This window comes from Ictalurus punctatus, chromosome 12 (assembly GCF_001660625.3).
Source record: "Ictalurus punctatus breed USDA103 chromosome 12, Coco_2.0, whole genome shotgun sequence".
Lineage (NCBI taxonomy): Eukaryota > Metazoa > Chordata > Actinopteri > Siluriformes > Ictaluridae > Ictalurus > Ictalurus punctatus.
In genome coordinates this window covers 23207415-23218710 of record NC_030427.2, presented here as the reverse complement: position 1 = coordinate 23218710, position 11296 = coordinate 23207415, and positions in this window count along the sequence as shown.

The following is an 11296-nucleotide window of genomic DNA, read 5'->3' as shown; positions in this document are numbered from 1 at the left end:
TGTAAGGCATCTCAATATCTGTGCCTGGCACTGGTTCAGCCGGAGGAACATTTAAACCTTTTTGTCAATTGCCTCTTGAAGATCAGAGTGGGCAAACATTAATGCTAACTGAGTGCTAACATTAGCATACAAAAATCTGTCTTGAGAATCAGCAACTGCCATCAACAAGACAGAAAAATAGGACTTGTAGTTCCTAAAATGCTCCCACTGTTTCCTTGGGGGAGAATGGTGATGTGTTTTGCATCAATTGCCCCAAGACAATGTGGAAATTGTCACCTTTCCTGGAATCCTTTAGCCACCTCTCTCCACTCTGTTTCTGTAACTGGAGTCTATAAAGACAAAAAAAGACCATGAGGAGAGTGATTTCTCTCAATCTATGAAACAGTTTACATGTAATAACTTGGCACATACATCTGTGAATCAACATTAGCCCTATTTTGTTCTTTATCTTGCTCATAAGAATTGTTGCATACATTAAGGGAAATAAGTATTGGACGCGTTAACATTTTTTTTAGTAAATATATTTCCAATACAGGAAAAAAGTATTGAATACTCTAACTGAAATGTATTTAATACCCAATAGAGAAGCCTTTGTTTGTAATGACAGCTTCAAGATGCTTCCTGTATGAAGAAATTAATCGGCCGCGGTATTCAGTTGTGATTTTGGCCCATTTTTCAAAAAATATTGTCCTTAAATCTTGTTCAATTGGATTCAAGTCAGGTGATTGACTGGACCATTCTTAAACCTTGATTTTTTTTTAATCTGGAATCAATTGAGAGTTTCCTTTGCTGTATGCTTTGGATTGTCTTCCGGCTTGAAGGTCCACCCACCTCTCATCTTCATCATCCTGGTGGATAGCAGCAGATTCTTCTCAAGAATCTCCCGGAAAAGGGCCCCATTCATCGTTTCATCAATTATTTGAAGTCTGCCAGTACCACCATGCAATGAAAAACAGCCCTTCACCATGATGCTTCCACCTCCAAACTTCACTGTTGGTACAGTGTTTTAGGGTGACGTGCAGTGCCATTTCTTCTCCAAACATGATGTGTAGTATGACAGCCGAAGAGTTCAATTTTGCTCTCGTCTGACCAAAATACACTCTCATGTGGTAATGGCATAATGCATAAATGCATGCAGATACATGTCAAGACATGTCAAGTTAATGTTCACATCAAACATCAGAATGGAAGAAGACTTTCGGTGACTTTCAAATTGGCATGGTTATCGATGCCAGGCAGGATTGAGTATTTCAGAAACTGATGATTTAACTTAAATTATCAAGTTAACTTTTTCTGACCTTTAACTGCTCTACTCTGACCTCTTGCATCAACAAGGTGTTTCCAGTCACAAAACTGCCACCCTTTGATTTTTTTTTTTTCAAACTAATATGTAATTTTCCTTCATTCTGATATTCTGATATGTGAAGATTATCTAAAGCTCTTAAATAGTATCTACATGATTTTATTAATTGTCCTGCTGCCACAGGATTAGCTGATTAGAAACTTCCATGAGTGAGCAGGTGTATAGATGTTTTTAATGAATGTAGTAAATATGTACAGTATATGCTATGTAAACATACTGTACAAAGTATATATGAAACTATAGTAGGACTGGGTGAAAGAATTACTTAATAAAATTGTCTGTTTTTCAACTGGGATTATTTTGTCACACAGATATATGGCAACGACTAACCATAGCACATTTGTGAGGAACACTTCCATCAAGAAATTTAACATATTAAATATGAGTTTCGTGACACTGATAATTTTCTAAATTATAAGCTGCAGTTGACCACAATGAACTGAATTGAGTTCAACTGTTCTACTTTTAAATAAAGCTCATTCTGTGTACACCAGCACTTTCATTAAATCCAAATAGTAATCAAAGACCTATTATACTATATATATATATATATATATATATATATATATATATATATATATATATAGAGAGAGAGAGAGAGAGAGAGAGAGAGAGAGAGAGAGAGAGAGAGAGAGAGAGAGAGAGAGAGAAAGAGAGAGAGAGAAAGCGAGAGAGAGACCTATTACTATAGTAAAGGCCTCAGAAATGTTTACTTGTTCTGCCACGAGTGTTTATTTAATATGTTTACTTGTTCTGCCACGAGTGTTTATTTAATAAGAACGCCATTTATTAACACATTTTCTTTGTTACTGAACTTCCAATTCCTCATCAGTCCTGACCTTCTTGACAGGTCTGTGGTTCACTATTTTTTACCACTTCAGTGGCTTTTAAATTGCAATTTTGACTTACTAGGTGGTCCAAGGCACAGTTTGCATTATGGGCTTTTGTAAACTGAACACTCATTTCAGACAAAGTGGAAGTTGTGTTTTGCACTGATGTACTTACTCTATGCCTGCCTAAATATGTTTTACTTTCTGGTTTGCTAGCTAAGTGTGCTTTGCATATGAATGTCATGATTTGTTGTCTGAGATATGGATGTTCGAAAAACAAATATGTGAAACATCTATGATTGTCATGCTTAGACTTTCCTATGTTTAGTGGGCTAAATGGATGTTGAGCAAATGGTTTAAAAGTGTGTGTGTATCTGTTGTAGTCTACCCATTACTTAACTAGAAAGTGAATCTTGAAATGAGATACAAAATTAATAGAATTTGCATAACAACTCAGACTTGATTGTTCCTTATTTTAAGGTTGTTGTTGTTGTTGTTGTTGTTGTTGTTGTTGTTTTTATCCAGTTCTGAATGCTCAGAAATATAGAATAATAGATGATATGAGTTGACTTAATTAACACTACATTATCTTTTACATTATCGGGATTATTAAAAATGCCACCAAATGTTATTTTCAGGCCACTTAAACTCCACAAAATGCTCAACATTCAGGCCACTCAAACTCAAAATTCTCAATATACTCTTTTTTTGAATTATTATTTGTTTATTTGTTTGTTTCTACACTGGTGTTTTAGGGTTGTCTAACAATATGTGCAGGAAGCTGTTTTTCATTCTGGAATGATACTTCAGCTTTGAAATTCAGCTCAAGGATTACCTGTCAGTCACACCTAAATGCAACATCACACATGCCACTTCTCTCTTTTTTCTTGTAGCAACATACATATTATCATAAAATGTAAACAATGAGACAAATAAAATCCTGCCTACTACATTTACAGCATTTGGCAGATACCCTTATACACAGCTACTTACATTTATCTAACTAACTGAGCAGTTGAGGGTTAAGGCCTTAATTGGCCAAGGGCCCAGTACTAGCAGCACTGAAATTTGAACTCATGTCCTGCTGATTAGTAATCCAACATTTTAACCATTGAGATACCACTGCCTTAGTAAGCTACATTAGTAATCTTAATTGAAAAAATTGTTCAGATTCACATGCAGACTATGTTGCAGCAAAAGTTTAAAAAATAAATAAATAAAAATAAAAATAAAAAAATATTACATAGAAAGTGAATAATGTCCAAAATGACCAACAATTAACAGCTAACTAACTATTTCATCATTTGTCAATATTCCAGACAATCAAAATGTAAAAACACACATTTTAAGGCTTAAATACATTCAGTTATAGGTTAATTTACAGTCCAGAAAATGCTCACATATTCACTTGCAACATCAAAAAAGAGTCTTGAACACCTTACCCACCTTACAGTAAGGTTCACAAATCTGAGATCACTAAAATTTCATCACTGATATAAAGAAGAAGATGAAGAAGTTGTTATAATTGAGTGAAATCCATAGAAATGACAATGCATAAAGGATATAACTCCGCTTATTAAGTCTATATTAGCTGGTCATTAAGAGCTGTCATTTTAGACCCAGTGTTAGGATGATTTAAGTGTTAAAATTTGAATGGAAGAGTGGCCAATAACAATAAAAATTTGATAATTTGTAATAACAATTTTGGGTCGGAGCAGGGGGTGGAGTGAGGCAAAGGTACATATGCATATGTAAATGTCCGATCTTAAACAATATATTACATAATTTATTTGTTAAACATTCTTGGTAGTGGATTATATTATATGTTTGTTGAAAAGATTTGGCCTAATATAACATTCCCATTGATGAACCCACAGCTGGATAGTATAAAGGGGATAGCCCTCCATCTCTTTCAAGAAAAATAAATACATACAATATAAGGTGTCCACAATTTTTGGCATCAACACTGTCTTATTTGCTGTTAACAAATGGTTTATATTGTTTTTGTCAGTTTTCCTCCCAGCTGATTATTGAATCTCAGCAGGCCTGTTTTTAGAAGAAATACTTATAGTCATTACATAAAAGAAACACACAACACTACCAGAGTTACATAATAATGTAACTTACAGTCCTAAAAGTAGATAAAGAAAACCCAGTTAAACAAATGAGACATAAATATTATAGAGTGCTTGGTCATTTACTTATTGAGTAAAATGATCCAATATTACATTTCTGTGAGTGGAAAAAGTATGTGAACCTTTGATTTCAGTATCTAGTGTGACCCCCTTGTGCAGAAATAGCTGCAACTAAATGATTCTGGTAACTGTTGATTAGTCCTGCACATCAGCTTGGAAGAATTTTATCCCATTCCTCAGTACAGAACAGCTTCGACTCTGGGATGTTGGTGGGTTTCCTCACATGAACTGCTTGCTTCATGTCCTTCCACAACATTTCTATACGATTAAGGTCAGGACTTTGACTTGGACATTCCAAAACATAACTTTATTCTTCTTTAACCATTCTTTGGTAGAATTACTTGTGTACTTAGGGTCGTTGTATTGCTGTATGACCCACTTTCTTTTCAGATTTTTTTGCTGGTATACTTCAGAATTCATTGTTCCATCAATGATGGCAAGCTGTCCCAGCCCAAAAGCAGCAAAACACCACCAAACTATGATTCTGCCATCACCATGTTTCACAGATGTGATAAGGTTCTTATGCTGGAATACAGTGTTTTGATTTCTCCAAACATAACTGTTCTCGTTTAAACCAAAAAATTCTATTTTGATCTCATCCATCCACAAAACATTTTTCCAGTAGCCTTCTGGCTTCTCCACATGATCTTTAGCAAATGCAGACAGGCAGCAATGTTCTTTTTGGAGAGCAGTGGCTTTCTCCTTGAAAACCTGCCTTGCACACCATTGTTGTTCAGTGTTCTCCTGATTCTGGACTCATGAACATTAACATTAGCCAATGTGAGAGAAGCCTTTAGTTGCTTAGCAGTTATCCTGGGTTCCTTTGTGACCTTGTGGACTATTACATGTCTTGCTCTAGTGATCTCTGTTGGTCGACCACACCTGGGGAGTCTAACAATTGTATTGAAATTCCTCCATTTAAACACAATCTGTCTGACTGTGGGTTGGTGGAGTCCAAACACTTTAGAGATGCTTTTGTTACCTTTTCCAGCCTGATGAGCATCAACAAACCTTTCTGATTTCCACAAAAATCTCCTTTGTTTGTGCCATGATACACTTCCATAAACATGTATAATGGGATGACACCTGATTGTCATCCCATTGATTGAAAATACCTGACTCTAATTTCACCTTCAAATTAACTGATAATCCTAGAGGTTCACATAATTTTGCCACTCACAGATATGTAATATTGGATCATTTTCCTCAATAATTAAATGGCTCAGTATAATGTTTTTGTCTCATTAGTTTAATTGGGTTCTCTTTATTTACTTTTATTACTTGTGTGAAAATCTGATGATGTTAGTAATTTAACATTTTTAATTGTTTTTATGCAGAAATATAGAAAGGTCTAAAGGCTTCACAAACTTTCAAGCACCACTGTAAACTGAATAAATCTACCAAGTTTGTAAACTATCACCAACACAACAGAGTGGAAAAGGTATTGTAAGTGAGGTTGTAAGGCAGGAGCGGGTACCGCAGACATTGATGCTATAATAGCTTTGGACAAAGAAGTCTGACTCCATTAACAATGATTCCTTAAGAATATCCCATTCTAATTTAAATCCAAAAGATTTTTAAAAATCTATCTAAAATAACTATCATAATATCCCACGGGTAGGCTCCAAGTTCCCCGCGAACCAGTAAGGATAAGCGGTACAAAAAATGGATGGATGGATAATATCCCACTGAAAAAATTAATCAAAAAGTTCAGTCAAATCAAATCAATGTGTTGAGGGTGAAATTTTCACTTTCATGTTTTGTATTATAAGAATTTGTGAAAACTAGAGGTTTTCCTGTATGGAAAATATGTTTCTCTTTTGCACATATCTCAATTAGAAACAAAGTTATAGCAAAGTCTGTTTATTCCCAGAAGCAAAAAAGGTTAAAGGCTATATCAATATCTGTCCAACTCTACCTTTGGAACTTAATCTATATATGGAAAAACACATTATTTATAATGATAGATGATAAATCTATAATGGAAAACAAGTAATCCCTCTTGACTCAACTGATTACTGTCCACTCTGTCATTAGTACTGAAATAATTACTTCAAATCATCAGTATGACATTCTCTTTTCCAGTGGCGAGACACTTCAACAGCACTAAACATCACATTAATGACATCTCTGTTTGCAGTGCTAGCTGTTGTTATGGAGGCAGTGAAGTGAGGACACTATGAAAAAGAGTTCATCTACACTATCAGAAATTCTTGGAAATCCATGGAATCATGATTGTCAACTACTTTTACATTACAAACATTTCAAATATCAACTGATTTCACCTCCTACAACCTCAGAAGAGCTTTGTTTGCACAACTATTGAATGAAATGTTGACCTCAGTATAGCAGCGACTTCGTGAAATCAGAACTGCGCTGTTTTAGTAGGAAGATGGAGGTTATGAATTGGGAAATCCTGGGAATAAAAAGATCACTTCACTTTTTGTATACTTTGTGAAGGTATAAAAGATGTACCCTCAACTCTGGGTTAAACAGGGAAAGGTACCATTCCAAAGACATGCATCGTAAGCCGATTGGTATTTCCAAATTGTCCATACTGTGGATGTGTGAATGGGTGTGTGATTGTGCCCTGCAATGGCTCGGCACCCTGTCCATGGTGTCCCCCGCCTTGTGCCCTGAGTTCCCTGGGATAGGCTCCAGGCTCCAGGCTCCCGCAATTCTGTGTAGGATAAACAGTGATGAAAATGGATGGATGGATCCAAGACTTTTAAACAATGTGTATGACTTTGTGAAAAGTATTGTAAAATATTTCGGGTTAAAATTCACACAAAGGCATGCCCTTGCTAAATGTCATTTCTCCAAGAAAAGTAATGCTAGAGTTCTCTGTGGTTTATCCAAATCTCTTAGAGCCCTTCATCCATCTTCATTGCAGGTCTGTTTCCCTCAGTACCATATAGTCATTGCCTCATACTCACCCCTTCTCTCCCCCCTCCTCTCTCTCTCTCTCTCTCTCTCTCTCTCTCTCTCTCTCTCTCTCTCTCTGTCTCTATCTATCTCTGCACCTGTGTAGAGCAAAAATCCACTCACATGACTCAGCTCCCCTTTGCATTATTATGTTTTTTGAATTACCAACCACCACCTGATCTCCCCAACACCTGCCTTACACACACACACACACACACACACACACACACACACACACACACACACACACACACACACACACACACACACACACACACACACTCCAGAGAAAGTCTACCCCTGCTCAGGCACCTACAATCAATCAAAATATACTTCCCTCAACTCAATTCTATTCCCTCATGGGCTACCTCTCATAAATTTCATGGGTGAACATTTTGATTTATCTACCTAGGATGGGGTGCACTGTATGTAGGTCTCACATCTTGTCCAAAGACCTTTGGCTACCCTGAGGTTCTGTATTAAATCTTGGGGACGCCAATCCATTTATGAGTTTCTCCTAATTCTCCAGCAGTAGAGGTTAGTTTATGTCTTAGACCAAATCCCTACAAATTCAGGACCCTATGACTGAGTGCATAAACTGTAAACAGTTCAGTAGTCTATGTGTATTCATCTGTTTCCAGATGGTTCTTGCATCTTGGTGATAGAATAAGCACGAGAATGTTGTGTAGCCTTTCCCCATGAATGCCTGTAGACACAATATTTTATGTAATCCATTTCTTTTGGAACGTCACATGAGACATGAAACAAGCAGTTATTATTTAAAAAAAATAATAACTTGTATGGAAACCAATGCAGTCAGCCTAATCTAACATAAGGACTTCTAATAAAGGTTAGATTAATTTTTAATATGCTTTAAAGCCAAAGAAAAGCTATCACTTATGTAACAGAAATACATTATATTGTGATTGAAAAATACTATGCAATATATTTACCAATATACAAAAATATATGCAAAGTTTTCCTATGTATTGTATGTATTTATTGTAATATATTGGATAAAACAGCTACTTCAGTACATAAAATATACATACATAGTATACATAATATACTGATTCACACTTCTCTTTATGCTACACAGTGTTAAATTATGAACACAAAAATTCATCATAACAAAGAGACGGTCCAGCAGCATTGCTGGAATTTACTGTGTACATCCATCCATCCATCCATCCATCCATCCATTTTCTGTACCTCTTATCCTACACAGGGTCATGGTGGAGTCTGGAGCCTATCCCAGGGGACTCGGGGCACAAGGCGGGGGACACCCTGGCCGGGGTGCCAACCCATTACAGGGCACACACTGTGTACATTTATTTATAGTACATTGTGTACACTGATTTATAGTTCTGTGAAGATGCACGTAAATTGTATGTGTCAAGACAGACAAGAATCTTTGTGCATCACATAAACAGTGCTGGTATAAGAAATAAAAGTTATTCTGTAGTTACTGGGCTTGACCAACACTACTGTTTGGTCAAGACCACAGCTAAATGGAGCAGGTTAAGTACATTATAAGTACTCATCTTCAAAACATTAAAAAAACAGTGATTATGGCTATAAATTCTTGGAAGGAGTAGAGAACCTACAAAGGTCTGCAGGTGTGCATAAATAAAGGCAGTGTGAGGCAGATTTAACCATTCACTAAGAGTTACAGTATCTATCTTCTAAGATCTATAACAAACAAGAGCAAAAAAAAGTCCCTTTATGAATTCCCCTCTCAGTACACTCACAGTGGATTAAACAGTAGCAGCTCTTATTTCAACACGTTTTCAGATTACTTTGGAATCCCAGAGGACACAGTGTTTCATAGAGGCCCTCAAAGTGTGCAGAGCTTTTATGGTGGGGAAGTTAAACATTGGAATATAATCTGCAGGCTAATGGAAAATGAAGCAAGCACATCAGGAAATATGCCGCTTCCTTAATTTCTGTGCAGACAATAAAAAAGTTTTGGCAGAATGTGGCCAGAATTCATTACATCACTGATAAGCAGTATACGGGTACAATCTCTGAAGTCTGGGAAGGCACACACAAGACAAAGAGAGAACATGCCACAGGACAAATTATTATACTTCTCAGATTGCAATTGACTTTCCATTCCTGTTTATGTGCAAGGGAACTGTGGTTTTCAAACAGGGACCTTTGTATATGCTGAGATTGTAGCAATTCTGGAGGTAACAAACAAACCCAAACAAGAGGGTTTTGTGAATGTATTTATTTTTGTTGCTCTGTTTTTCCCCTTTGTGTTCATTTGTTTCAGTCATGAATGTAGACAGTCTACACTACAGGTAATCCAAATTGGGGTTTACAATCTGTGTACAATCTCCAATCTACTATGGCACATGGAGTTATGGCTAAAATAGCAAGGAAATGGGGTTAAGTAAAAAATAATTATCTTGTCTTATTTTTTTTTTTAATAAAGTGTATACTAATTCATATTATTACACTACCACATTCTGATGCGGACATTCTGATGTGGACGCATGGTGGCTTAGTGGTTAGCACGTTCACCTCACACCTCCAGGGTTGGGGGTTTGATTCCCACTGTGGCCCTCTGGTTACTCCAGTTTCCTCCTCAGTCCAAAGACATGCATGGTGTGTGAATAGGGTGCCCTGTAACTGGCTCCTGGCCAGGGTGTACCCTGCCTTGTGCCTGATGCTCCCTGGGATAGGCTCCAGGTTCACCATGACCCTGAAGGATAAGTGGTATAGAAAATGGATGGATGGATACATTCTGATACAGCTGAGCATTAAAGGAAACACTGCTTGTCAAAAACAGTAGAGAATAGAAATTTACACATGTGCTTGGACTGCACATTTGGATATGTAGCAAAACATGGAGTTTTATCCCTGCTTTAACACTCCATTATTGTAATCTGTGTTAGTTAGCAAGAAGCCAGGCACATCCAATCAATTCTTCTGAATTTGCATCACAGAACATGCAAATGACCAAAAATGCTTAAATATGTTTTGCATTAAATTTCTGTAGCATTTGCTTTATTTTCTTATTTATTAGGCAACATTTTATATTACAGTGCTGTTGTTTTAGTCAAAGAAAGTGTACAATTTATCCACACATGAATTAAAATGTATTAAATATGGAAATAATGTTAATTACATCCATTTATTTGTTATTAGGGTATTTGTGATGATTATTGTTGTTATTAGTGATTATTATTATAATTATTGGTGTTGTTGTTGTTATTATTATTATTATTATTATTATTATTATTATTATTATTATTATTATTGATGATTATTATTATCGACACTAGTAGTAGTAGTGATTACACATAACACACACACATTGTTATTTTAGATTTTTAGTACCAGCTCCACTGGTGCAAATATTCCCTTTCTCTTATGCCTCTTACACTTTAACCCATATAGTCAGGTATGTGCACAGAAACCTCTGCTCCTGCTCTTTATTATTAATCATTTTATTATTTATTTATTTATTATTCATTTCATACATGCTCTTTTGGCTGGTGTGTATATAATTGTAATTTACTGTATGTGGCTTTCCGGTAGCCGACAGAACAAAGTTGCTGGCCTGAGACCAGCAACTTGGGCTTATTCAGTGTTGCTGAATAAGAGCTGCTGAGGCAAGACACCATTGGCTAAGACTGATCATGGCACAATTGGCTGACAGTTAACTTATGACAGTTGAAGACTGGAAAAAGACCAGGTGATTTTTTAAAATCTTCAACTGTCCAGTGTGGGTGAGTCTGTGCCCATGATCACCTCAGATTCCAGTTCTTGTCTGAAAGGGGTGGAACCCAATGTGATCTATTGCTTTTGTAGCCCATCCACCTCAAGGTTTTAAGTTTTGTGTATGCTGAGATGCTTTTCTGTTCATCACGCTTGTAAAGAGTGATTATATGAGTTACTATATCCTTCCTGGCAGCTCAAACTAATCTAGCCATTTTCCTTTGACTTCTGTTATCAACAAGATGCTTCCACCC